At 34.3% G+C, this 25993-nt stretch overlaps 1 long non-coding RNA gene across 1 annotated transcript in view; it reads right to left on the reverse strand.

Moving 5' to 3' along the window:
- Window positions 1-2492: 2492 nt before the first annotated feature.
- Window positions 2493-25993, reverse strand: part of LOC309627397 — a 34852-nt gene continuing 11351 nt past the window's right edge. Inside the window, exons 2-3 of the long non-coding RNA XR_014243720.1 lie at window positions 9941-25796; window positions 2493-8270 (exon numbers count right to left, since the gene is read on the reverse strand). This is a non-coding gene — a long non-coding RNA (uncharacterized lncRNA). The remainder of the gene's footprint in view (window positions 8271-9940; window positions 25797-25993) is intronic.

The raw sequence follows: 25993 nt of genomic DNA on the forward strand, positions 1-25993 counted from the left end.
AGCAAAAACTTTCATTTTATGGAGAAAGTAAAAAAAAGTTCTAGAGATTAATGCAAGCTGAGAGATTTGGTACTAGTATGATGAAGTTGTTCTAATGTGATCCTTTCTATTTTCTTAGAGTGATAGGGAGAAGCATTAATAGTTTGATAAGAGGAGAGATATGGTTCTTTTGGGGAATGGTTGAGTAGAGTTTTTAGGTAATAATGGAGACCTAGTAGTGATTTATCGTGAAATGTATATTTTTTCCAGCTATATTCTCTTGCCAGGAGTGATGGGGGTTTTAGTTATGTTAGACTAGTATAATGGAGAATGACAAAGGAGAAAGGGAGCTGAAAATATGTGCAAGAGGATATTTACAGAGATGGACTCTGAAATATGTCATGTGAGGAGGCATGCAATAATTTCACTGAAGCCACAAGCAGTGAAAAATCGATAGAGTCATGGATGAAATTCCTACAAGGAGGTCAGGGAGGTGGGACAATGGGTAAAATTAGGATAGATACAAAGCCATATGGGATTAAAATACGTGTAAAGAGGGTTATTTATAAAGTCTACTTATGACTCATGGCCTTGACTAAGATAAGTTAGGATGGAAGGTACAATGAGATTAGTTTCGATTGTTTTCTAGAAGTAAGTGGTGATCAGTTTCTCCTCTTCCTCTACCTATTCCCCTTGCTCCATATCCTTCTCCTGCTCATGTTTTGTCTCTTAGGCAACCCCTGGTGAAAAGATGCTAAGTGATATTTAGGCCTTCAGAAGTATAGTCTTACCACACATACACTAGGCAAACTTAAAAAATCGAACTTTTTGAAATTTTGAAGTTTCTTGAGATTTTCCATTTCAATGATTTTTCTTCTAGAGAGTAGGCAACATGGAGTTGTTATTTCAACCCATGTTTCTATCAAATCATGTTGATGGATGCCTTGTTTGTTCAACCAGATGCTGTAAGCATCCACACTTCCATGCTCACCTGATGTACTTGGAAATGTGAAAGAGTATTTTAGTTGTTAAAATAACTGAAATGTATGACCTGTATATAGTGCCTATGGCTCGTGGATATTAAGTATCTTACAAAACACAATTTTCCTTCCTAAAATGTCAAGAACTATACCAGTGAGAAACACTGGTGTAAGGGAAGCAGAATATTACACTCCTATCATTTCTTCCTTTGCCCTGAAACGTTGTGTAAACAGACATAGGTAAACCCTAATGTTATATAATGATTTTCTAAAATTTTATTAAACACAGTACTTTTTTACCTTACTTACAGTATCACTAAGATAAAATTTTGTGTTGATATTGGTATTTTATTTTATAAAAGGAATCACACGCAAATATCCAATGGACTGACTTTACTTGAACCTGTTCCAAGATAAGTTTTTTTTTGAGAGTTTGCTTTTTATTGTTATTATTATTGTTTTACAATAAAAACAAATAACTATGCTCTCAGCAAAACAAACTTAAAAAGAAAAAAATCACAGAAGTTTACTAACAGTATTTCAAGACAAGGCTTTTGAAATTTATTGAAATAAATTATCTCAGCCTAAACATTTACTCATCACTCTATTTTCAAATAATTCTCAACATTCTAAAAACTTTGTTATGTAAAATACATTTAACTTTGCTAATAATTTTAGATAATAATGGATTCTTCCTAAAAGGACTACCATAAAACTATGCTTTCAAACATTAAAAAAAAAAAACTTAATCCAGTAGGACATAAGACTGAACTATGTAACCTATGATTGCATGTTTCAAATCCTTCAAGTTAAATGTATCAAGGATTTGAAAAAGTTCAGACCTGGGTCTGCTCCAAGGCAGGTGGACTCAACATCTTACTTTTTTATGTTTAATTAAGCCAACAGGAACACAGTTATGAAAATGAAGGGCTCCAGGGAAGAAAGATACAAAAGGTATGTTTTATTTCTTCAGTAAAACCCTCCAAAATTTACTCTCCTATCTTGTAAGGCCCACATTTTCTCCAAGGACCAAACCCACAACTTTTGGCATTGCCTAATTTACTTTACCAAGGAATTAAAACCATGAACAAAAGCTTACTGTTAACTGCTGTTATTAGTGAGGAGGCATTCAAAGTGTCACAGAGGCCAGACCTATGGGCTCCTGGACGCCTGGGCCAGCAGGGCATCTTGGAAAAAAGAGTGCTTGGTTTGATACCTGGAGCAGAGGACGGGAAAGCACAGGGACGTAGTGGGAGGAGGTAACCCACTCTGTCCCAGTACATCCGGGACTAATTTTCTGAGGACCCTATCCAAATCTGGCTTTGTTTCCGTTAATGTTGGTGCTCCCGAATCTCACGAGTATACCCTGTTTGTTTGTCCTCTCCTCTTTGTATTTCATTGTCCCCACCCTTACCCCCTCCCTGGACATGGGGAAGGTCAGTACTGAAAGATAAATTTTTAATGGAATTTCAGCTACTTCTTTATGTTTAAATTATCTACTGTCCCTTTATACCCACTAGAAATGTAAATGTCTTTGTAAAGATTTTTTTCCAACTTTTTCTGTCAGAGTTTATCACTTCCTCTTTAGTGTACCTATAAAACTTTGTACTAAATTCTGTTACATGAGTGGCATTTGTATTGCAGTGTTCTCAATGTATATATCTCACACAGGATTATGAGTTCCTCAAAAAGATGCAGTTTATCCTATTCATTTCTGAATCTCTTGTATCTGTTTCATTGCCTGGAGCTCAGAAGATGCTCCATAAATATTCGCTGAATGAATCTATTTGTTAATCAAAGAACACTTGCAGTAAAATGACTGCCCAAGAGTTTTTGATAAATGGCATATTTTTCTGCAAATATTGAAGCAAGATTAGATTTCTTTAGCATATTAAACACATATATTAACCAAACACAAACAGTCTAACTTCCAGGTTTTTTCTCTTGTCTTAGGACTGAGAGCTGTCTAAAAACAAATTAAATTATTTCCATCATTTTAAAAATGAAGAGATAAAAGATTTGCACATTTAAAAGGGTATTTTTGTCTCAGCAGTGAATTTAATGATCATCTATTAAATGTAAGATTCTTAACTAATGAAACCAGATCTATCTGTAAAGAAATTTTTGAATTAGTTATTTTATATTCATTGTTCTTTCTGACCTATGTACTGTTGTACCTCTTCCCTATTTCTTCGTATTGCTGTTCAGAATTCTCTGAACCTGAACTATTGCCTTGGATAACGATTAGAAATTACCACATAATTTTTTGGTAAGATTGTACAGAGCCTCAGAATTCTTAACTGCCCTAAACCCCAATCGAAATTTGCCTGACTTTTATTTCATTGCTTAGTATTCCATTCTTCTTAGGAATCAGCAAAATATGGTTCAAGAACAAGTGAAAATGGCAGAAAATATCTTGATCCATATGTCCATATTAAACATCAAGTGGGAACTCAGTATATTCCTATTAGTTGATTGGATTTTTCTACCTATTAGAAAATAATATGGATTTTCAATGATTTCTTTCATTGATTTGATTAATTATACCATTTCAGCAAAAATTCAAAAAGGGGTTTTTCTTGACCTTTTCAACCCACTCCCTCAACAGAGATATCTCATTAAGGTAGCTATGAATTGTTACTGCATTCCTTGGAAACTTCCTTGTATAGCCTACTTGGAGGGCCAGTGATGCTAGCTTCTGGAATATAAATTTAGAAGATGTAGGACCTTAACCCATTTCTCACATGTTAGCTGAAGGACCATACAACTATGCTAGGGCCAGAGACTAAGTTCTTTCTTAGGACTTTATGTATGGGATACATCTCTAACAGATATTTGACAGTACCACCCCATGATCTTATTAACACAGAGCTAATTATTTTTCTTTTCATTAATGTCCCTGTTTTTGTGTGAGGACAATACTGAAATCATATAACATCCTAATGGATTGAAATGTATTCTTAACTGAATATGCTCACATAACTTAAAAGATAGAAATAGTTTCCCCGTCCCATTAAAATTCAGGACATTCCCACATTGCAGACACGGTCACTCTAGATTTTGTTCCTTTGGGTTTTTATCTTTTAAAAGTTTTTTTTTTCCAAATTTACATTAAGAAGGATACTAAATGAAAAACTCAACAGAACAAAGAGAATTATCACTCACATTAAGGTAGGAAAAAAATAGTATCATTGACGTCTAAATCTAAAGACAATATAATTGGAGAGTCTACCTCATAAGAATTTGTATAATAATGTATTTGTAAAAAAATTTATAACTTTTAAAGGTGCCTCATTCTATTTCTGCTTATGGGACTTCAACACCTACTGCTACATTGTTTTTGTTAAAAGCATTCAAATAATTAAAAAGACAAGAAACACTGTAAAGACATTTTGCCATAAAAATCAAAAGTCTTTGTTGGTATTTCCACTTTTCCACTTCCTAGCTAAATTTGGATAAGTCACTTACACTCCCTAGTTTTCTCTCCGTATGTATTTGGGTGATAATTACTTCAAAAAGTTTTTTTGAAGAATGAGTGGAAAGAATTCCTGGGTGCCCTATTGGAATTCACCTAATATTAGATTATTTGGGTAGTTTTCTTGAAAATGATCATTGAATTATAAGGGACCTGAAAACAATATAGGCAGTAAAGAAATTCTCAGAAATCCTCAACTATGCTCTTAGCTATTATTGGGACAATGCTATATCAGAATATCTACCTATCTAATCTATCTATCACCTATCTATTCTCCATAGCCTAAGTTCCTTAGAGATCTGACCCTCCAATATTATGGAAGCATCATTTATTATTTTTATTATTTTTAAAATTATAGCTCTGAGATTCTACAAGTGCCTTTGAACATATGACAAATTTTTGACTTGTGTGCACTACAAGCCTGACTATTGCTTTTGAACCTAAAGAAGAAAGTAATTTCTTCCATGGCACCTTGCAAATCTAAAAGCCCATGGTAAAAGATAAGTTCAGAAGAAATAGCCGAGAGAAGAAAGGAACAATGACAATGCCTAAGATATGTATTCTAAGACATGGAGTAGATTCCCTCCTTTCATAAATGAAGAAACTCCTTCACTAGCTACAAAAGAAGACAAAATTATTCTCACACCTTACCTTTGTTCCCCTTAAATAATTGTAGATATCATTATATTATTGGGGCCATTTCCTTTGTCTAACTTCAAGGATGACCTTGGCCTTGTGGTCATTGTCCTCTGATATATGAAGTCTTTGGAAGTAACAGCAGTTGACTGCAACATAGCTCATAAAGTCTCCAACGAGGGAAGAAACAAATGTATCAACTACTTCACTATCCTCCAGATAGTACCTCTTACCGAGCTCAGGTTATCAAGCACAAAGGTTTTTAAATAGCTTAAGATAATGGAAAAAGAATTACTTAGAAAAGTGCTAAGTATGTTATTATCATCCTTTTCCAAGATTCTTAGGTTTCTATTTTCAGCCAATTCTTTTCTTTTTCTTAGAATGAAAAACTAGCAGAGTCAGCATATATTTATTTTCTCTCCATGACTTATACATTGTTGGGTAATGTTTACAATTTATTAAACTCACTCACTGCTAAATTTGCAGCAGAGTAGTAGAAATAATGGAGACAATTTTAAGGCTTAATTTATAAGGAAATTATCAGAAATTGAAATTTCTAACCTGGTTATGAGACATAATAATGACATGTCCAGAAGTAGCACTATATTTTCTACTAGAAAAAAATGTAAACATCTCAAAGAAGTTTTTCTTAATGTCATTTAAGATGATTTTTATTTTCAGAAATATTTAAATAAAACTGGGCAAGATTTTTACATCCATACTTCCCTTTCTCTCACCCCCTCACACACATACACATGCATGAGGCTTTTGGTTCTGCAATTGATTTTTAATGAGGTAAATCCCTGAAATTTAAAGTAGAAATCTTAAAGGCCCTCTATCAGTTTTTTTCTAGTAAGCTAATGACTTTTTAAAATAAATTATTTTAGGGAAAACTACTAATGGGCTTGCAACTGTTTTCACCCTCGTTGAAAAATCTTCAGGCAAGGCATTCTTTATAAAAGGATACTTTTTGTTTTCATTTCTAAGAAATGTGATTTCCAATTAGTGAAAACAAATAAATAAATAAGATGAGCTCCGGGCTAGAAGCAACTTCTGTGGATCTCGGGGTTCTTCAACTTGCTTTTGACCAAAACTCTCAAAATATTCAGCACAAGTGGGAATGTATTAATAAATTTTATCCATAAACATTTTTGTTAAAAATATATTTTTAGCCTTCCTTTTCAATCCATTCTATTGTTTAAAAAGTCAGATAAGTGTGTTAAGGGAAATGATATAATGACATCATTTGTTTTATTTTGGTCTTTCAAATTATAAATAAAAAGTTTCACAAAAACATTTACAAATAAAAATCTGAAATTAATGTCTATGGAGCAATTACTAAAAATAAGTTCGAGTTAAAGAAAAACTTTTACTTTTTTTTAGTAGGCTTGGGTATGCAGACTCATCTTGAGTTATGTGAGTTCAATTCCAACTCTTCTAATGAATCTCTACAAATTAAGCCTCTTCGCCTTACTTGCTTTCTTCTCCCATATCTCCCCCCAAGTGGCAAAACAAGCCATAGCTCAGCAAATGAATCTTTGATGCATAACCTATATTACGCTGACATGTACCTTCAGGTTATTTGGAGGAGGTAATACAATGAGTATAAAGGACACAGGCTCTAAAGACAGGAAATTCACCTCTTAGTTGTGTGACAACAGACACATTACTCTGGCTTCCAGTTTCCTCATCGATAAAGAAGGGGCTTATTATACCTACCTGTACAGTTGTAAAAAATGACTTGAATTTATGTAAAATGTAGAGCGCAATATTCGGCTTATTTCTCCATTTCGTTCATCTGCATATTTCCATCACTTAGAATGGGGCTCAGCGCATAGAATCTATATTAGTTTCTTATAGCTGAAGTAACAAATTATCACAAATTTGGTGGCTCAAAACAACACAAATTTATTATCTTACACTTCTAACAACAGAGATTTATTATCTAACAGTTCCGGAGATCAGAAGTCCTAAATCAAGGGCTGCATTTCTTCTGAGGGAGAAGAATTTCCCCTGTTTCTCTAGGAGAGAATTTGTTTCCTTGCCTTTCCCAGCTTCTAGAGTTTGCCCACATTCCTTGGTTCCTGGCCCCCTCCTCTCCCCATTCCTACATCTGCTTCCTTTATCACACTTCCTTCTTCAACTCTGTTCCTCTTGCCTGTCTCTTATTAGGTCTCTTGTGATTATATTGGGCCCCCCAGAATAATCTTCCCATCACAAAATTATTAAGTTGGTCACATCTGCAAAGTTCTTCTTTACCATGTAGGCTAATATATTCATGTATTTGATGGATTAGACATGACATCTTTGGGGGCCATTAATATGTCAACAACAGTATCTTATCAATAAATTTGTGTTACATAAATTATCTGTAGGTTGTGAGTAAAAAGCTGGTTCTTTTGCTTATGTATGTATGCAGCCATTAAATAATCATCTATTTAATTCATATGTGTACAGTTTATTGAAAGCTTGACTAGGTAGAATTAAGCAGTAAATAACTTTGTTTTTTTCATAACACTGTCCAATTCAAACCACTTTTTTTTATTTGTTTTCACAACAACCTTGTGAAACTGAAAAGATTTTTCTTATTTTATAGAAAAAGAAGCAAATACAGTGAAGTCAAGTGACTCCCCAAGTTCACAGATCTCAGATATCCTCTCCAGCATTCATTGCTTGTAGATTTTTTGATGATGGCCATTCTGACTGGTGTGAGATGATACCTCTTTGTAGTTTTGATTTGCATTTCTCTAATAATTAGTGACGTTGAGCATCTTTCTTTTTTTTTTTTATAAAGCTATTTATTTTATTTATTACTTTTGGCTGTGTTGTGTCTTCATTGCTGCACACAGGCTTTCTCTAGCAGCGGCGAATGGGGGCTACTCTTCACTGCGATGCACAGGCTTCTCATTGCGGTGACTTCTCTTGTTGCAGGGCACAGGCTCTAGGCATGCGGGCTTCAGTAGTTGTGGCATGCGGGCTCAGTAGTTGTGGCTTGCGGGTTCTAGAGCACAGGCTCAGTAGCTGTGGCGCACAGGCTTAGTTGCTCCTTGGCATGTGGGATCTTCCTGGACCAGGGATCGAACCCGTGTCCCCTGCATTGGCAGGTGGATTCTTAAACATTGCGCCACCAGGGAATTCCTGAAGTTGAGCATCTTTTCATGTTTTTGTTGGCCATCTGTATGTCTTCTTTGGAGAAATGTCTATAAATGACATAAAGCTAGGGAGGAACTAATGGAGTAGATGTTGATTCATGAAACACCATGTTACAATTGAGCCTCCACCATTGGGGACCCTTATTCTAAGAGAATAGATCAGATTAAGTTGATTCAGAAATTCTATTGTCCTCTTCTACTCTGTTTTATTGAAGAGACATATAAAAAAACTACAGATACTTAGTACAATATAAAAAGAAAAAAATGAGATGCAATAGATTAACTACCTAGGTAAATAAAAATCATTTATTAATGCCTGTGTGAGATGAAAGCCGTCCAAACCCTTATGCAAAATTGCTGTCTCACAAGTGAAACTTGAGAACATTCCTTTCACAAGGCAGATATGTTGTGCTTTGTGCAAGTTTTCCCAGTACTCCAAGGGACCACAAACAGTAGGATGGGCCAGTTCCCAAGCTAGAACATGAAAATAATAATTCATTTTCTACGTGACCTTGGAAAAGTGGCGTTTTGAGCTTTTTTTATCCATTTAGTAATGATTTATTGAGCAGTTATGCTCTATCTGTATCCTCATCTATAAAATAAAAATAAACTTATTTTTAAATTGCTGTGAAGATTTACGAGGTCCTGTTTGTAAAAAAAAAAAAAAAAAAGTATTTTGAGCCATGTTTGATTATAAATCATGTTTTAAACTTTTACACACCTACAGTTGGAGAAGACTCAAAAGCAGAATGCAGAGTGCATCTCTAAGACTTACAAAATGCCTTAAATGGTAGTAAACACAGGATTATCAAGGCAGAAGAGTTCACATACTCAGTATACCGTGGAATGATATGTGATACACTAGAACCACTTCACAGGAATTCGAAGCAATGTGGTTTATCTTTCTATTACTCATATAAGAAAAAGGGTACTGCAAATATGATAGGACAATTTCCCTTACTTTGAACTCTAAGGGGCTGTGACTATTTTAGGTTATAACAAAAATTTTATTGAATTGTTTATTTTTAAAAAGTGGAAAGTCAACTAAAAATTGGAAATACTTTATAATTTAACCAACATTGTGGGAATAGAGGAACAGCTAGGCCTAGTGTCTTAAAAACAATTTTATAAAGGTTTTATTTTTGAAATTACGCTCAGCTCTTTTCTAAAATAATTTGGGTCCTTAGAATTGGATAAAAATAGTGATAAAGTTTAACACTTTACATGACAGTTGTTTCTTCTTCATTGTGCTTTTTCTTAAAGGATGTTGACAAATTGTCTGTGACCTTTTCATTCATCTGTTTATTCATCTTACACTTACTTATGAACACTACGCTAGGTGCTGAAGAACTTTTGTTAATAAGGAATCAATATATTTTCTTAGCTTTTCAGGGCCTAAAAAATATGATTTTAACTAGTTTTCCTTAATGGAATTGAGTAGAGTGACTTAGTGCACATCTGCCTCACTTTGCCCGGATTATAATCTTCCTTGATTTCACAGTCAATTTAATCGGAATAAATGCTGTAAGTAGTTTTATCTAACGTTAGAATTACTATACAGACAGCACAAACATACACATGTACGCATACAATTTTCTTTCATCTTTGTTGAAAAAAAGAAAAATATAGAGATCATCTTATATAATATGTTATAATCCACTGCATGATTGCCTGAAACATTTTTCAAGGCAAATTCAGTTGTACTTGACACTAGTTACCTTTTTTTCTTACGGCTGAGAGAGAAAGGCTTGGACCTCACAGAGAATCTTTTTTCCCACCGTGGCTCCAGTTTTTCATTCCTGAGTCATTTAGATTGCAACAGTAGCGGGTGGCTTTGAAGCTCTGTGGTGGGAGGAAAAAGGTTAATTTTCCCAAAATGGAAATCTCCAGAGGCCCCAGTGATAATTGAGAAGCTGCAGGAATAAGTGATTCCAAAGAAAAGAATACGCAGAATGTTAAATGAGAGTTCTGATAGGTTTATTTGTGGCCATGTCTGCTTGAAACTAAGGTGTAAATGAACTGAAGAAAAATGTGTATCCTAAACTGACTTGCAACGTGCTTTTAACGATGATGAGACTCTTCAGATTGTATACAGAGAGCTTAACCAGCACTACTCCTCAAAGAAATAACTGCTCCAAAGAGATCTCTTGCTTAGTCAGTCAGTGAATTTTGTACACACATAGGAGCCCAGTGGTTACCAAAGGGACACTGTCTCTGCAACAATTATGAGCCTTAAATGTGGACGATCCGTCGTGGTGGTGGTAAGATGAATTGGGAGATTGGGACTGACATATATACACTAATATATATAAAATAGATAACTAATAAGAACCTGCTGTATAAAAATAATAATAATAAAATAATTTTTTTTTTTAAATGTGGAAGATCCAGATTCAAGTCCCTTGCTAGTCCCTACTAGCTGAGTAATTTCAGCAAGTTATTTGACATTTTTAAAACTAAGTTTTATCTTCTGTAATAAAAAGGTTGGTTGTACTAAGAAACAATTGAGAAATGTCCCCACTCCCAAAAATGCAGATAAAAATGAGAGCAAGATTGCCCTATCATAGGAAATGGAAAGCTACTGAGAGTCAAAATTTTACACTTTACATTCAAACACACCTGGGATTGAGATCTAAATCCATTGCTTACCAACTATGTCCATTTAATCTTGTTAGTTTACTGATTAAAATTTCATTTCCTAATTTGTAAAATTTTGAATTTTAGAAGAATTGTTGAGAGGATTAAGTGAAATCACTCTTGTAAAGTGCTCAGAATGGTTTCTAGCACATTATAAGCATTTAAAGTAAATGTTAACTTATAATAACTATTTTATTTCAATTAATTGAAAAAATGATTAACTAAAAGGTTATTTGATGAACCAAGAATGAATGAAAGAGGAGAAAAAAAATTACAAAGACCAGTGTCATCAGTGTTGTTAAGGGCCAAGAATACCTGGTAGGCCAGCTGACCCATTTTAGGGGCAGCTAGGTCTCTATATTGAAGATGGTTCCATCAAGGTATGTAATTTTGTTGTTGTTAGACATCTGAATACTATACCTAATATCTCTTTGTTCTGTTTTTATCATTTCTAAGCAATCAGCTATCACCTGGCTTACACGGGATTACATAGAGAGGGAAATAAAATGATGACCTCTCTAGGCCCAAATAAATATCTGATCTAATTATTGCTTATCGTTTTCACTGAAGTGGATCTTCTGATTTTATACAATAGCTTTTTATGCATTTCAGTTGAAGGAGTCAGCCATTCTAGGCTATATAGCTTCTGAATATACAATAAAATTTCTAAATTTCCAAACTGAGAGCATGACTTGGAATAATCTGACAACATTAAAACATTTAGGGATCCATCTGGAAAAACATTGTGATCTTCTAAAAACTCTAAAATCTCAAGTTTGTTTTCCCATGAGCACTAGTTTAATGAAGACTCCAATGAGAGAATGTAAATTAAAAGTATTGGGTTCAGTTACAAAGCAAGGATGACAAAATGTTTTATTGTATTTGAAACTGAGCAGGACCCTATGGGGCTCCTGGGCACAGAAACTTTTCTGTGTCCCCCATTTCTTGATTACAGGAAATAGACTTCATTCAGCCTCCATGACCTTCCCTGAGTTCCAGTGGGCAGGTTCAAGCAGTTGCTAATTAGGTAAGGGAGGGGATGTGAAGACAAGGGAGGGACAGTCAAGAGAAATAACAATGCAGCCTGGGGGTAAGGTCCTGATTTCCCACCAAGGGATATACATAGTAATATCTTTGAACTGTTTTGCAGATACTGAAACCCTCACCAGGTGGGAGAAGTTAACTGTATGCTGCCCACAAGCATGTAGACCCAAGACCAGTTGGAACCGGAAGGTTGATGATACTGACTCCCAATTACCTCACCACTGACCAGTCAGAATGTCCACGAGCTGTTCATGCCCTCCTCTTTGAACCATTAATATAAAACTCATCGGGCTTCCCTGGTGGCGCAGTGGTTGAGAATCTGCCTGCCAATGCAGGGGACACGGGTTCGAGCCCTGGTCTGGGAAGATCCCACATGCCGCGGAGCAACTAGGCCCGTGAGCCACAATTACTGAGCCTGCGCGTCTGGAGCCTGTGCTCCGCAACAAGAGAGGCCGCGATAGTGAGAGGCCCGCGCACCGCGATGAAGAGTGGCCCCCACTTGCCGCAACTAGAGAAAGCCCTCGCACAGAAACGATGACCCAACACAGCCATTAAAAAAAAAAAAAAAAAAAAAAAAAATCCTAATGTGATTTATTAAAAAAAACAAAAAACTCCTCACTACCCACTCCAGGTCGGGACACACAGTTTTGAGGGCATTAGCCTGCTGTGACCTCCTTTGCCTTTCTTTTCTACTTCACCCAAAACTTTGTTTCTGAGATTTTATTCAGTGTCAGGGTACAGAGGCTGGATTCAGCTTCATATTTAGAAAAAATTATGAAGTTGATTCCAGGACTATTAGTAAAGAATTTCATTTTTGCCATAGTGAGGGGATGAACTAGGGTGTGTATCAGATTATATACTATTACTGCATTTCAAAGATTATCTCTTATTGTTACACTAAGCAAATTATAGAAATAAAAATGAGATGTAAATTGCATATATATGATTTTGACAATTTTATAACCTAACAACACAGATGGAAGATACATTACTAACTCTTCCTGAATTTGACTATTTGGAGGAGGGCTGGTCTGACTTGTAACTAACTTTAAAGTTGCATGTTACTTAGCAGTGGTGCATCTTTAGGGAATTTATTTTGATAAGTAATAATTCATAATTAGCATATCAATATTGTAGCATATGCATAGTTGCCTCCAAATTACTTTTATGTCAATCAAAACAATTAATTTTGTTATTTTAAATAATCATTCTAGATATTATTTGTAAAACTTCTTTGCTTTATTTTTAAGTGGTTTTATAAATAAGGATAAGCTTTTAACAAGCTCTTATTTAAATTTTCTTAAATTTGGAATTGTGTAATCTGAAATGAATCAAGTTTAACTGTAGCATCTCAAGTGAAAAAAGTATACTGGTCACAGAGGAAGAAGTTATACCTGAGAATTTTGCTGCAGAATTAATATAAGAATGCAGTTTAAGCAATACACTTATAAATAATGTATTGGAAATACTTATTCAGAAACTATGTAATGAATCTTCTCCACACTGAGTACATATAATGTATTAATTGTCTTTTATGGTAATTAAAAAAGTTAAAATTGGTTAAATTTTCAGATACACTAAGTAGAAATAAGAAAAATTATCATATAAACAAAAATATAAAAGTTATTTAAAATACAGGAATATGCATATTGTTTTCAAGTATCTTCAAGAACATTAAAAGAATATTCATAATTGATATATGTTAATAATGTATCCTTATTTATTAAATGATTCTCAAGTTAAATATTTTCTGAATAATAAATTTATTAGTCATGTTCTGTTTACAGGGCTTGGTACACTGAGTCAAAATGTTGGTTTTCTTTTAAATGAAGAAAATCATATGTGTCTTTAATTTGATGGCTTCTTCAATTTGCCTTAATATTTAAAATATTAATTTATTGACCTGTAAAACTTTATATATCTTTTAATTAATACATTTACATCTTTGCTTGCAAAGGTTTAATCTTTTGTAATGTAGTGATGGCCTATAATTCAAATGTTTAATTATAATCTTTGTTAAAAAATTATTGGTATCTTCAAATTTCAAAAATTTTTCACGTTATTTGTCACTGATAATGACCCTGGAAGGCACAGTGAGCATGTATTATTTCCATTTTAAATTTGAGAACATTGAAACTCTGAAAGATCATGTAGCTTATCCAAGTGATTTGGCTAATGTTAGGGAAACTAGCAATGATTTGACTCTCATTCTGGTGCTTTCTCTATAACATTAAATAATCATGTGAAATAATGTGATACAATGCAATAAAATATGATGTTGATTACTATGGCCTAATATAAAGAATCCCTCAAATTCACAGAATATTAATTTACTTTAAAAGGGATAAATAATGATATATATTGAATGTGTCAATTAAAATTAAAAAGACAATCCATGTGTAACTTAATTGTAACTTTGCTTATATGCTGCAGTCTGGGTGTTGTTTTAACATTTGAAATGTGATTTAGAAGAGAAGAGTGGCTTTTATGTCATTTTACATCAGTTGAAACCATAAAGAAAGGCAATTATTAACTATTTTAAAAGGAGAAAGTCTTTTTGTGGTTTTCCTACATTAGTTGTTAGAGGGATAAATTTGAGTAATCATTTTTCTAATTATTGTTCATAATAGTTAGATAATATTATAGACAATAATTATTGTTCATAAATAGTGTTTTGTTCTCCCAGTCATTTTTATGAATCTTCATAGCAAAGACATTTCCCCCTTCCTAACATAACTGCAGAGGAAACGCACATGGCCTCATGAAAACCCAGACTGGGCTCTAAAAAAATACAGCCAAACTAACCCCAGGGGTTAGGTCTGAATCTTTAGAGATGTTTCCAGTCTACACAGTCACAATTCATTAAAAAGATTGTGTTCCTTCTCAATTGAAAACACAACAGGAGAAAAGAATCAAGAAAAAAAAATTCTCTAACTCAATCTTAAAATAATTACACAGAAAATTAGCCTCATCCCTCTGGGCTACCATTAAAAAGGGGGGCGGGGAGGGGAAAATGACTCCACCCATTCTCCTTCTATTAGCTACATGGGTAATACAAAACATTGAAGAAGAAAAGCACTATGCCCTGACCTAACAATAATATATTATTCTCCACTGATTAAGAAGTGAATAAAATGATGTGCAAAGCAGCTTTTACACGTTGCAGTAAGAACTTTCTCACTCCAATCCAACAGAGGTTATTTTTTTCCTAAGCTTCCCAAACAGGATTTCGCTTTGTATAAAGATGCTGAATCTTTTCCTATCAACTTAAACTAAAGGTGCACCCCAGAATCTGGCCCTACAAATCAAACTCCAATGATAACACAGAGAAGATATGATAAGAGAGGTTACGAAGATCGGCTCTTAAAGAACATTAAAAGGCAAAGCAGGTAAAACTGACTTAACTGTTTGCAACATTTGAAGCAAGTTCCAAGTTTCTCTTTTAGACTATAATAAGTTATTCAGCTGCGTAACATCTGGCACTGAATACATTTTCAATGAATTTGCTGAAGGAATGAGAAATGAAATTTGTTACCTTTTAACTACGGTTAAGCAAGAGACACCTTGCTGTCCTTCTAGCCATTTTGTCCTCTTTTTATGAAAGGCAAAAAAGTGACTGATCCTGTGGGCTTTAGCGTCAGAAAGAATTGAGTTTAAGTCCCTGTTTTACCTATTATTACCTGGGTAATTTGGAGCTAGTTAACCTAAGACTTTTATCTACCTCCCTTCCTTCCTTCCTTCCTTCTTTCCTCCCTCCCTTTCTTCCTTCCTTCCTCTTTCCCCCTTGTCTTCTCTTTTTTGCAGAGAAATTCTATCCACAATTAATTTTTTTGAAAACTACTAATTTAAAAAGGAAAGCCATCATATTCCATCCTGCCATTTCCAACAATTGAATACTACTCCTAAGAAGCAAACACTTGGAGATCTTTCTTACTCTACTTACTTGGATTTTCCTTAAAAATAATATTTTCTAATAAACTATTTTTAGAACACTTTTAATTTTACAGAAGAATTGAGAAGATAGTATTACTGAGTCCAAGCTCTTATTGCTCACCAGACAACAGGCCAATAAATCGAGAAATAAGTTATCGGGGCAAGGAATAGCAACTTTATTTGGAAAACTCGCAAATGGAGAAGATGGTGGACTAGTGTCCCAACAAAACATCTTGCCTGGCTTTGCTAGTTTCTTTTGTAGAATAAAGAAGGGGAGGTGAGGAGGTCAAGTAAAAAATGGTGATATGTTGTTGCAAATATTTATTGGTTCCAGACAGACTCTGGAGGGGATGTGTTAATTTCTTCCTTCCTGCAGCCATTCATAGGTGGGCCTGGTCAGGATGTATCCTGTGACCTTAAACAAAGGTATTTTAGTTTAACACTCACGAATAGGAGGCAGGGTCCAAGGAGATGGGCCATTATGTATACTTTAATATAGGCAATATCCCTTTAGTGATTAACTTGTACCAAAAACAAGTGTACCGATATGGAGTCAGATTTGTTCTTCCCTATTACAGCAGTACAGAAAATTCTCATATACTTCTCACCGATTTTTCCCTATTGTTAACATCTTACACTAGTATGTTATATTCATTACAATTAATAAACCGATATTCATACATTATGATCGCCTAATGTCCTTTCTCCGTTCCAGGATTCCATCCAGAAGACCACATCACATTTAGTTGTAGACTGTTGTAGGCTCCTCCAGGCTGTACCAGTTTCACTGCCTTTTTCCTTGTTTTTGATGACCTTGACTGTTTTCAGTAGTACTGGTTAGGTATTATTGTAGAACGTTATTTCAGTTAGAATGTATATGATGTTTTCCTCATGATTACACTGGGTTATGGGTTTGGGAGAGGACCACTACAGAAATAAAGTGCATTTTCACAACCTCATATCAAGGATACATACTATCAACCTGACGCTAACCTGGACAATCTGGCTGTGTATGTTAGGTTTTCTCACTGAAAGTTACTCCTTCCCCACCTCCCATTCCATACTGCCTTCTTTGGAAGGAAGTCACTATGTACAGTCCTCACTTAAGATGTAGGGAGTTATGCTCTATCTCTTGAGGGAGATAGAGCTACATAAACTACAGGAATTTTCCTTCACAGATATTTCTTTTCTTTCCTATGTATTTACTTGGTCAAGTATTTATTTATAGCAGAGTAGATTTTAATTTTAATGAAGTTCACTTTACTCTTTTTTTCATTGATCATGCTTTTGGTATTGCATCTAAAATCTCACTGCCAAACCAAAGTCACCCAGATTTTCTGTGTTTTCTTCCAGAAATTTTATAGATTTTCATTTCACATTTGCATCTATGATTTATCTTGAGTTACTTTCGTGAAGGATGTAAGGTCTGTATCTAGGTTCACTTTTTGCATATGTTTTAGCACCATTTGTTGAAAAGACTGTCCCTTGTCCTTTTAATTGTCCTTACCTCTTTGTGAAATATCGGTTGACTATATGTTGGTCTAGTTCTGGACTCATTTCTGTTCTACACTTATATTCTTGCACCAGTTCCATGTTGTCTTCATTGTTGTAGCTTTATAATAATTCTTGATATTGGGTAGTGTGACTCCTCCAACTTAGTTCCTCTTCTTCACTATTGTGTTGACTATTCTAGGCCTTTGTCTTTATATTTTATAATAAGTTTATGGATACCCATAGAATAGCTTCCTGGGATTTGATTGAGATTGCATTAAAGCAATTCATCAAGGTGTGAAGAATTGACGTTGTGAAATGAAAGATGTTGCCTGCCATATCAGTAAACAAAGGCTGCTGCATCCATCAAGCCACTACAACCACCCCAGAGGGTGAGTCCTGCAGGAAACTCAGGATGGAGACAAACAGGTTGCCCTGCTGCCAAGCCTTCAGCCACTGCAGTCACCCCCAACTGTGCACCCTGAGGGGACTCAGGATGGAGAGAAGCAGGATACTGGTCCTAGATAGTTAAGGTGCATATCAAAGGAATGATTTCAAAGAGCCCAGAGGCTTGCCTCTTCCTGTACATAGAAATATCTGGTTTTCTTTAATTAACAGTAATCTTTTGAAGTTCTGACTACCTAGTCTTTGTTGCAAAAACTCTGAAATATCCTGGCTCCTCCGTTACCTCTTCCAAGCAGTCTCTCAGAGCTATCTGAGAGGCTGCATCCCAGGCTTAAGTCCTCAGTTTTGCCTTCCAAATAAAATATAATTCTCAACTATTAGGTTGTGCATTTTTTTCAGTCAACAACATCTTAAAGATACTGAATTCGAGGGAATCTACATACAAATCTTGTATAGGTATTTTGTTAGATTTATAGTTAGATATTTAATTTTGTATTTTTTAGGGGGGCTACCATAAATGGCATTATTTTAAATTACAATTTCCAGTTGTTTATTGCTGCTATATAGGAAAGTAATTGACTTTACTACATTAGCCATGTATCTTGTATCTTTCCTATACTAGTTTATTCTAGGAAGTTTATCAATCTATCTATCATCTATCTATCTACCTATCATCTATCAATCTATCCATTTATCTAATTAATAATTAATTTGTTTATTTTAATAGGTTTTTTGGGATTTCTTTACATAGACATTCATGTCATTTGTGAACAAAGGTGATTTTATTTCATCCTTTCCAATATGTATATCTTTATTGCTTATTCTTTATCTCTTTTACTTGCTTATTGTACTACTTAAGCATCCAGTATGATGCGCCATATGATTGATAGGAAAGGACATCATTGCCTTCTTCCAAATTTTAAGGTGAAAGAGTCCAGTTTCTCACCACTAAGTATGTTGTTGGCTGTAGGTTTTTTTTGTAGAGGTGCTTCATGAAGTTGAGAAAGCTCCCATCCTTTCTTAGTTTGTTGAATGTTTTTATCATGAGTAAGTGTTGGATTTTGTTAAATGTGTTTCTGTATTAATTGGCACAATCCTATGATTTTCTTCTCTAGCCTCTTTTATGGCTATAGCCTCATAGAATAATTTAGAAAATGTTCTCTCTGTTAACTATTTGCTGGAAGATATTTTGTGTGTAGAATGTACTCTGTGTATTTCACAACAGTTACTCCTCCCCTTCATCTTGCAGGGTCCTGAGGCAGTCTTTCATGACTCCTTCCCTTGAGAACCTGGCGTGGTAGTTAAAACTCTTGAAAGTGTGCCTCCCCCCTTCTCCCACACACACACAAGACTGCAGCCACCAGGAGTTTCTTACTCTCAAACTAGTCTATACTCAGCCTCCAGTAATTTGTAAAAATTGCAGCTTAAGTGTTCTTAATTTATGGTTCTAATGTTTCTGGTCCAGATAAGCAGCAATCAGCTGTGACTTTTTGCATCTGCCTGTCTCTCCAGATTTTAGGGTGGCAGTTTTCCCTGAGACCTCAGTTCTTTCATGGATTCTGCAATCATTATTGATTGTTATTTTATTTTTTAGCTTTTTTTAATGTAAGAGTAGGAGAGATGACTTCTCAGTTCCTCATATGTTAAAGCTGAAATTGAACAAAAAAATGCCTTTTTCCTACTTATTTCTTTTAGAAAATTATCTATGAATTTTTCTTATAAAAGAGTTTTATTCCTTTTCTCTTGACCTTGCATGCTCTCTCTCTCTCACACACACACACACACACACACACACACACACACACACACACACTCACACATTCACATCTCCCATCTTTCCAAAAATATTTATAGTGCAAATTTTGTCTATATCAATATTAAACACTGTATTATGAAATAGACTGTTTTTATAACTAAGCCACATAATATAATATAGTTTTCATTTTTATGAAAACATTTTGCTTTTGTTGTTTTTGTTGTCTCCCTTTAAGTTAATAATTGCTTTTTTTGTAGCTTACTTTTCTAAGCTAAACATCAAAAGCATAAAAAAAAGGAAAGAAAGGAATAGAAAGAAGGAAGGAAGAAAAGAAGGAAAGAAAGTAGAAAGAAAAGAAAGAAGGAAGAAAGAAACCCAACAAATTTCTCTTAATGTAGTCATAAGACATTTGCTTCTTTTCTCAACTCCCAAATTTTCCTCCTTAATATTACAGGAGCCTTTATTCCTTTTGCTGTACTTTCAGACAAAATATAAAGCTATTCCATTCTCAATGTTACTGCTGAGAATCCTGGTGACATTCTATTTCTCCTTTTTTGTACGTGATCTGTTGATGCCCTCTGGAAGCTTTTTGGATCTTGTCCTTACCTTTGTTTGGTGCCTCATATCTACCATATGAGGTTATTTTGAGGATTAAATAAAATAATAGTTAGAAATTCCTTAGTTTACTAATTGGCTAATTTTGATCATTGAATTAATACTTGTCATGATAATAAAATTGATGATCATAATATTGCTTATTTTAATAAGACATCATGAGATTTCATTCTTTGATACATTTGAAAGTAATACTGCTCACACTTTTATGAACAATTATTGATCACTTTGAGGTCAATAGAAATTTCATTTTTAGGCTAAAGATAATAAATTCCTTTATAAGCACGGTATATAGAAAGCAAACACAAGGTGTGGTGGCAAACAGACCAGGTTCTGAATACTAGTGCAACCATAGTTAAGGATGTGATATTAAGGAAAATATTAAAAGTCACTTAATAATAAATGTCCCACCTCATATGTTTAAGGCAGTGTTACATAAAACAAGGAATATTAAGAACTTGAGTAGTGCCAGTGACACAGCATGTTTTCAAAGATGTTCATTTCCACTTAAATTTTATGCTTTTATTCATTCATTCATTCTTTTAAGTTGCGGGACCCATCCTATCATGGAAAAGATTGCATTTGATTTTGTATGCACTACATTAAGAGGAATATTTTCCAGTAAAATTTATCAGGATTTTAATAAGTAGGTAGAGTTAGGAAGCCTGAAACCACGTCATGAGAAAGTGATAAAAGTTCTTATTTAAACTTAATAACGTGAGGATATAACTAACATTACATAAACTGTTAAAATGTATTTGAAGGATTAGAAGTTTCTTTGTTGTTTCATAAAGCTGAAATAGATGTTTGGAAGCAACAACTTTTGACAAAGTATAAGGCATAATAATATTTATAATAGAACTACCTAGATTTTGAGCAGCATTTGAGTGTAGTGAGGTAGCACTTTTTTCTCCAAATTATTTAACCATTAGAAAAGTTGTCAAAGAAGGATTCCAAGCCCAGCTGGAGTAGTGGTTTGACAATTTTATAATGTATAATATCACTTAGAGTGCCAATTTAAATTCATATTTCTGGGCTTCACCCTTTAAAGAATATGATTTTATGAGGGGTTTTGAGGTGTGCTGCTGATGCAAAGTTTATATTTACAAAAATATTTCAGAAATTCTGGTCTAGGAGTATGACATGATGAATTCTAAGGTTTATTCCAATCGTTGTATGCCATGAATTAATAAAATAAATGCCTCTAGCAGAGATGTGATTCAGTCTGGGCCTCAAATGATGAGTATAATTTCACAATGAAACTCAATATTGTACAAAATGACATTGCCCTGACTAGCATTAGCTAAATCAGGGAACAGATAAGTCTTTAACTTCAACTAATTTCTAAAATATTAGCAATTTCTATAGTAGGGATCAAAGATATTTGACCTAATGATAGTATCTTTCCAGTTACCATATCTTACATATAATGAAGCAGAAATCTGGTGGCATTTATTGCTTCTGAGACAATACATGATACTTAATGTACTCTATATTAATGAATGTTTATGTCATTGTAACCTTACTAAGCAAACTGCAATATTTATTTCAAAATTCAATTACTTCTTGCAGTAAGAAAAACCAAATGTATTTTAACAAAAGTATTAGCTATTTCAGAACTGGTACAAACTCAGCACTGTACTTTTGAAAACTGACAGTACTTTAAGTCCAATTGTTTGCAATGCATAACAAAAACATTTCATTCTTATAAAAACCCACTACTTATTAAGACTGCATAATAAGTAGAGGCATAAGAATCATACAATTCTATGATTTTCACCCTGGGAATATCATTTTTTTTATTTAACAGCTTTCCCCTGAATGCATTTAAAATAAGAAGAACAAGGGTTTTATGTGCAATTATATATTTTAGAATGTGTAGTGTTAATTCATATTTATTAAATATTTAAAACACATTACTATTCAAATATTTTTGAAGGTGTTATATACTAATCTCCCATTCATCTCTCATTCTACTATATTTAAATAATCATAACCAAGAAGTAAAATCAGCTAGAATATAGCAGGGTGTGGCTACTTTTGACACTAAAACAGGCTTCATGCGGAGATTTTACAATAGTAACTTAAATACTTGAGATTTTAAAATTATGTAATTTCCAAAAAAAATAAAGACATAAGTGAGAAAGAAATCTGCTATGTTTTAAAATGGGGTTACTTTCACATCCCAAATTTTAAAAATGGTATAATCTTCATTAAAATGCAACTATTAGCCAGTATGTAAGAAACATTACTTCACAGTTGATGAAACCCTATATTAGCAAGGGTAGAGTTGTCTCACATTGTATATGAGCATGTATCCTAAGCAAAGAAAAGTATCTCATTCCCCAAAGCAGACACCTGAGTTAGTGAGGGTTTGTTATTTAACTTGTATCACTTGCATTTTCTTCATATTAGAAAAATCTTATCAACCAGAGCCTCTTTTTCATATTGCTATATGATAGATACCCCTCCAAAAACCAGCAAAGAAGAGGATGTCTATTTCAGGAACCACTATGGCATCATCAAGAATGCGGAAAATTCTGGGGTTTGATTTAGCCTTGTGTTTGAAATGAGCAGTTCTGAGTAAAGATGTTTTAAAAACCAAATAAAGTTTACAAAACATTGAAGTAGCATATTGACTTGTCTCTGTGCCCAAAAGACAAGAGAAGCCCCTACTAAAAAAAATTTCCTGCTGGTTACTTTTTATATCCATCAGTTCTTGATACATATTCATTTATTTTGTTTTATTACTACTTCTTGTTCTTTTTAAATGCATACTGTTTTTTCTCAAACTTATTGAGAACCCTAAATTTAGTGAACTTTTGTTAACTTTTAAGTTACTGTGGCAGTTGCCTACATAGTACTTTGGTTAAGTTGGGAAATTAATCTGACATAAAGTGAAAATGTCCAGAAAAAGACACTTGTCCAGATAGCAGTTGGTAGATGAGACTAGATGACAGAGGTTTCCCAGTGTTCAAAGCTTGTGATGGCCCATGAGCTCTGGGGTAGAGAAGACAGAAAAATAGCATACAAAATACATTTTCTGGATCTTGAGAGTGTAGGACTCAGCAACAGTATGTTCTAATAGGATAAGGTACTTCACTAAAAAGTGTTTTAATTTGTGACACTCACTATCTTCTGTAGGTGCTCAAGTATTCCTGTGTAAATATTCTGGGGAGTCAGGAGCATTCATGAGTACAGTGATCACCTGAAATAAAAGAGGGAAAGAGGAATAAATAAACAAACAAGCAAACAAATAATAAAGGCATGAACGTGCAGAGGAAAAAGGATAGACTTGAGATGAGAGGTCTTTAAGTCCTTTATTTAAGAGTTTTACAATTATGGGCGAGTAAATTTCTGAATTTTCACATCTGTAAAATGGGGATTAAAATACTACTTAAATTCCAAAAATGGCCTAGAAATTATGTATTCACCTTAGCTTTGATGTTCTTTGAAAATTGTAGAACCATAAAAATATCAAATGGTATTAGAGTATAACAACAACAAAAAAAAAATTCCAGAAAACATATTGTGCAACCGTGCTTTGTTTAAAACCATCTCAGGACCAGTAGTGGCTTAAATAATGCAGCCTCACTAGAAAATAGAAGAAATTATCTTAATATGCTTTAAAAAATATATATGTCCCGTATATGAATAACAGTATCTCTAGGTTCTCCTAGGTTCTGGTTAAATTGTTACACATAGGTACTGGGAGATAATATAGCAGAGATTTGAGTCCATTAGACTTAGGATCTATTGCAGCTTTGCCACTTGTCAAATTTGTACCAATGAAAATATGATATTATCATAAACTTCTTAAGATTGTTGTGAGTATTCAATGTGAATAAAATTGTGTATGATTCCTAATTCATGCCTAGCACATAGTAGGCACTTGAAAATGTTATTATCAAAGAAGCAAAGAAAAACAGACTTAGAGTAAATATGTTGGTTCACCTCACTCACCTTCAACAGAAACCTCACTCTCAGTCGGTGGGAGAAGTGACTCATTCAACTCCCTGGACTTGGAGGTCACATTCAGACAGCCAGCTCTGTAATGAGAGCACCAGCATGAAACCCATCACCCTGCCATCAAAGCACTGGACCAACACACGAGCGATTTTAATTACTTGGAGGACAGATGTCTCGCCAGTGGTCATGGGTACGTGTTTCCCAGTAGTGTCTCCCCATAAAGTCGATGGTAGCATAAATTCGCAAACTCCTCATCACTATTCCAGGCAAAGGAAAGTCAGTTTTAATGGAATTCCTTTCCAGATGAATATAGCAATAATTTGTGAGCCTGGGCCTCCCATTGTTCAGGTTGTTGCTGCTGTTTTCAGCGCCTAAAGAATCACTGTGCAACACACCTCATTGCATGTGAATTTATGCAAATTGACAATTAAACAAGGGGGTTATTTTAGTCAAATCAATCAGATATTGTATCTATTTGAAACGATAATACAAGCATAACTGATGGTGCATAATTAATGATTATCCAAGGCTGTTAATAATGAAATGATGAGAAGGTATGAGAGGAGGGAGGCGCCAAGGAACTTGGGCTCTAAAGAAACTAAAGAAGACATTTGCTTCATTTCCTCAAACTACTGGAACCGTTTCTTGCATTTATAACGATATCCACATCTTGTGAGCCTGAACACTTGCACATTTTCTCTAAAAACATTCTTGAGGTAGTGAAGTGAATAAATATGATGGTGTTACAGAATCCTGACTGGTTGGAATTCTGGATCTTTCTGTGTTTGAATCCTGGTTCTAACAGTAGCCAGCTACCTAACCTTGGGAATACAATTAATCTCTCTTAGTTTTACATTCCTTATTTGTAAAATGATTTTTATGTTATAGAGCCATGTATATATACTTGTGGTGAGGATTAAATCAAATATTAAATGTAAAGGTCTTAGGTGTCTTCCAGAAACTTTAAACATACTAAATAAATATTTATAATTCTTATTTCTTTTGAAACCTCTTTAGTTCTCATTTTCCCACATAAAAAGTTACTTTATGACAAGAATTTAAACTGTATTGTCTCAGCTTTCCTCTTAATTCTGAGCTGAGAAACCCCTGCTAAAAAATATGGAGTCACAACACCAAGGGCACAATTTATGAAATAAATAATTGATAAGCTGGACTTCATTAAAATGAAAAGCTTCTGCTCTGAGAAAGACAATGTCAAGAGAATGAGAAGACAAGCCACAGACAGGCAAAAAAACATTTGTGCATATATATCTGATAAAGAGCTGTTTTTCCAAAATATACAAAGAACGCTTAAAGCTCAGCAATAAAAAAACCTAACAGCCTCATTAAAAAATAGACAGAGACCTGAATGGACACCTCCCAAAGAAGACATAGCTTTGGTAAATAGGCATATGAAAAGATGCTCAATATCATATGTCATTAGAGAATTGCAAATTAAAAAACAATGAGAAACCCCGATGTATCTACTGGAGTGGGCAAAATGCAAAACACTGAGAACAACAAATGCTGGTGAGGATATGGAGCAATAGCAATTCTCATTTATTGCTGGTTCCCGCCAAAATGCAAAATGGTACAGCCACTTTGGAACACAATTTGTTAGCTTTTTATGAAACTAAACATACTCTTATCATATATTCCAGCAACAGCAGTCCTTGGTATTTCATGAAATGAACTATAGATTATGTCCACACAAAAACCTGCACCTGTATGTTTTTTGTTTTTTGTTTTTTTTTTTAATTAATTAATTTATTTATTTTATTTATGGCTGTGTTGGGTCTTTGTTTCTGTGCGAGGGCTTTCTCTAGTTGTGGCAAGCGGGGGCCACTCTTCATCGCGGTGCACGGGCCTCTCACTATCGCGGCCTCTCTTGTTGTGGAGCACAGGCTCCAGACGCGCAGGC

Source organism: Balaenoptera borealis (genome assembly GCF_965194805.1).
Source record: "Balaenoptera borealis genome assembly, chromosome: 4".
In the NCBI taxonomy this organism is placed as follows: domain Eukaryota; kingdom Metazoa; phylum Chordata; class Mammalia; order Artiodactyla; family Balaenopteridae; genus Balaenoptera; species Balaenoptera borealis.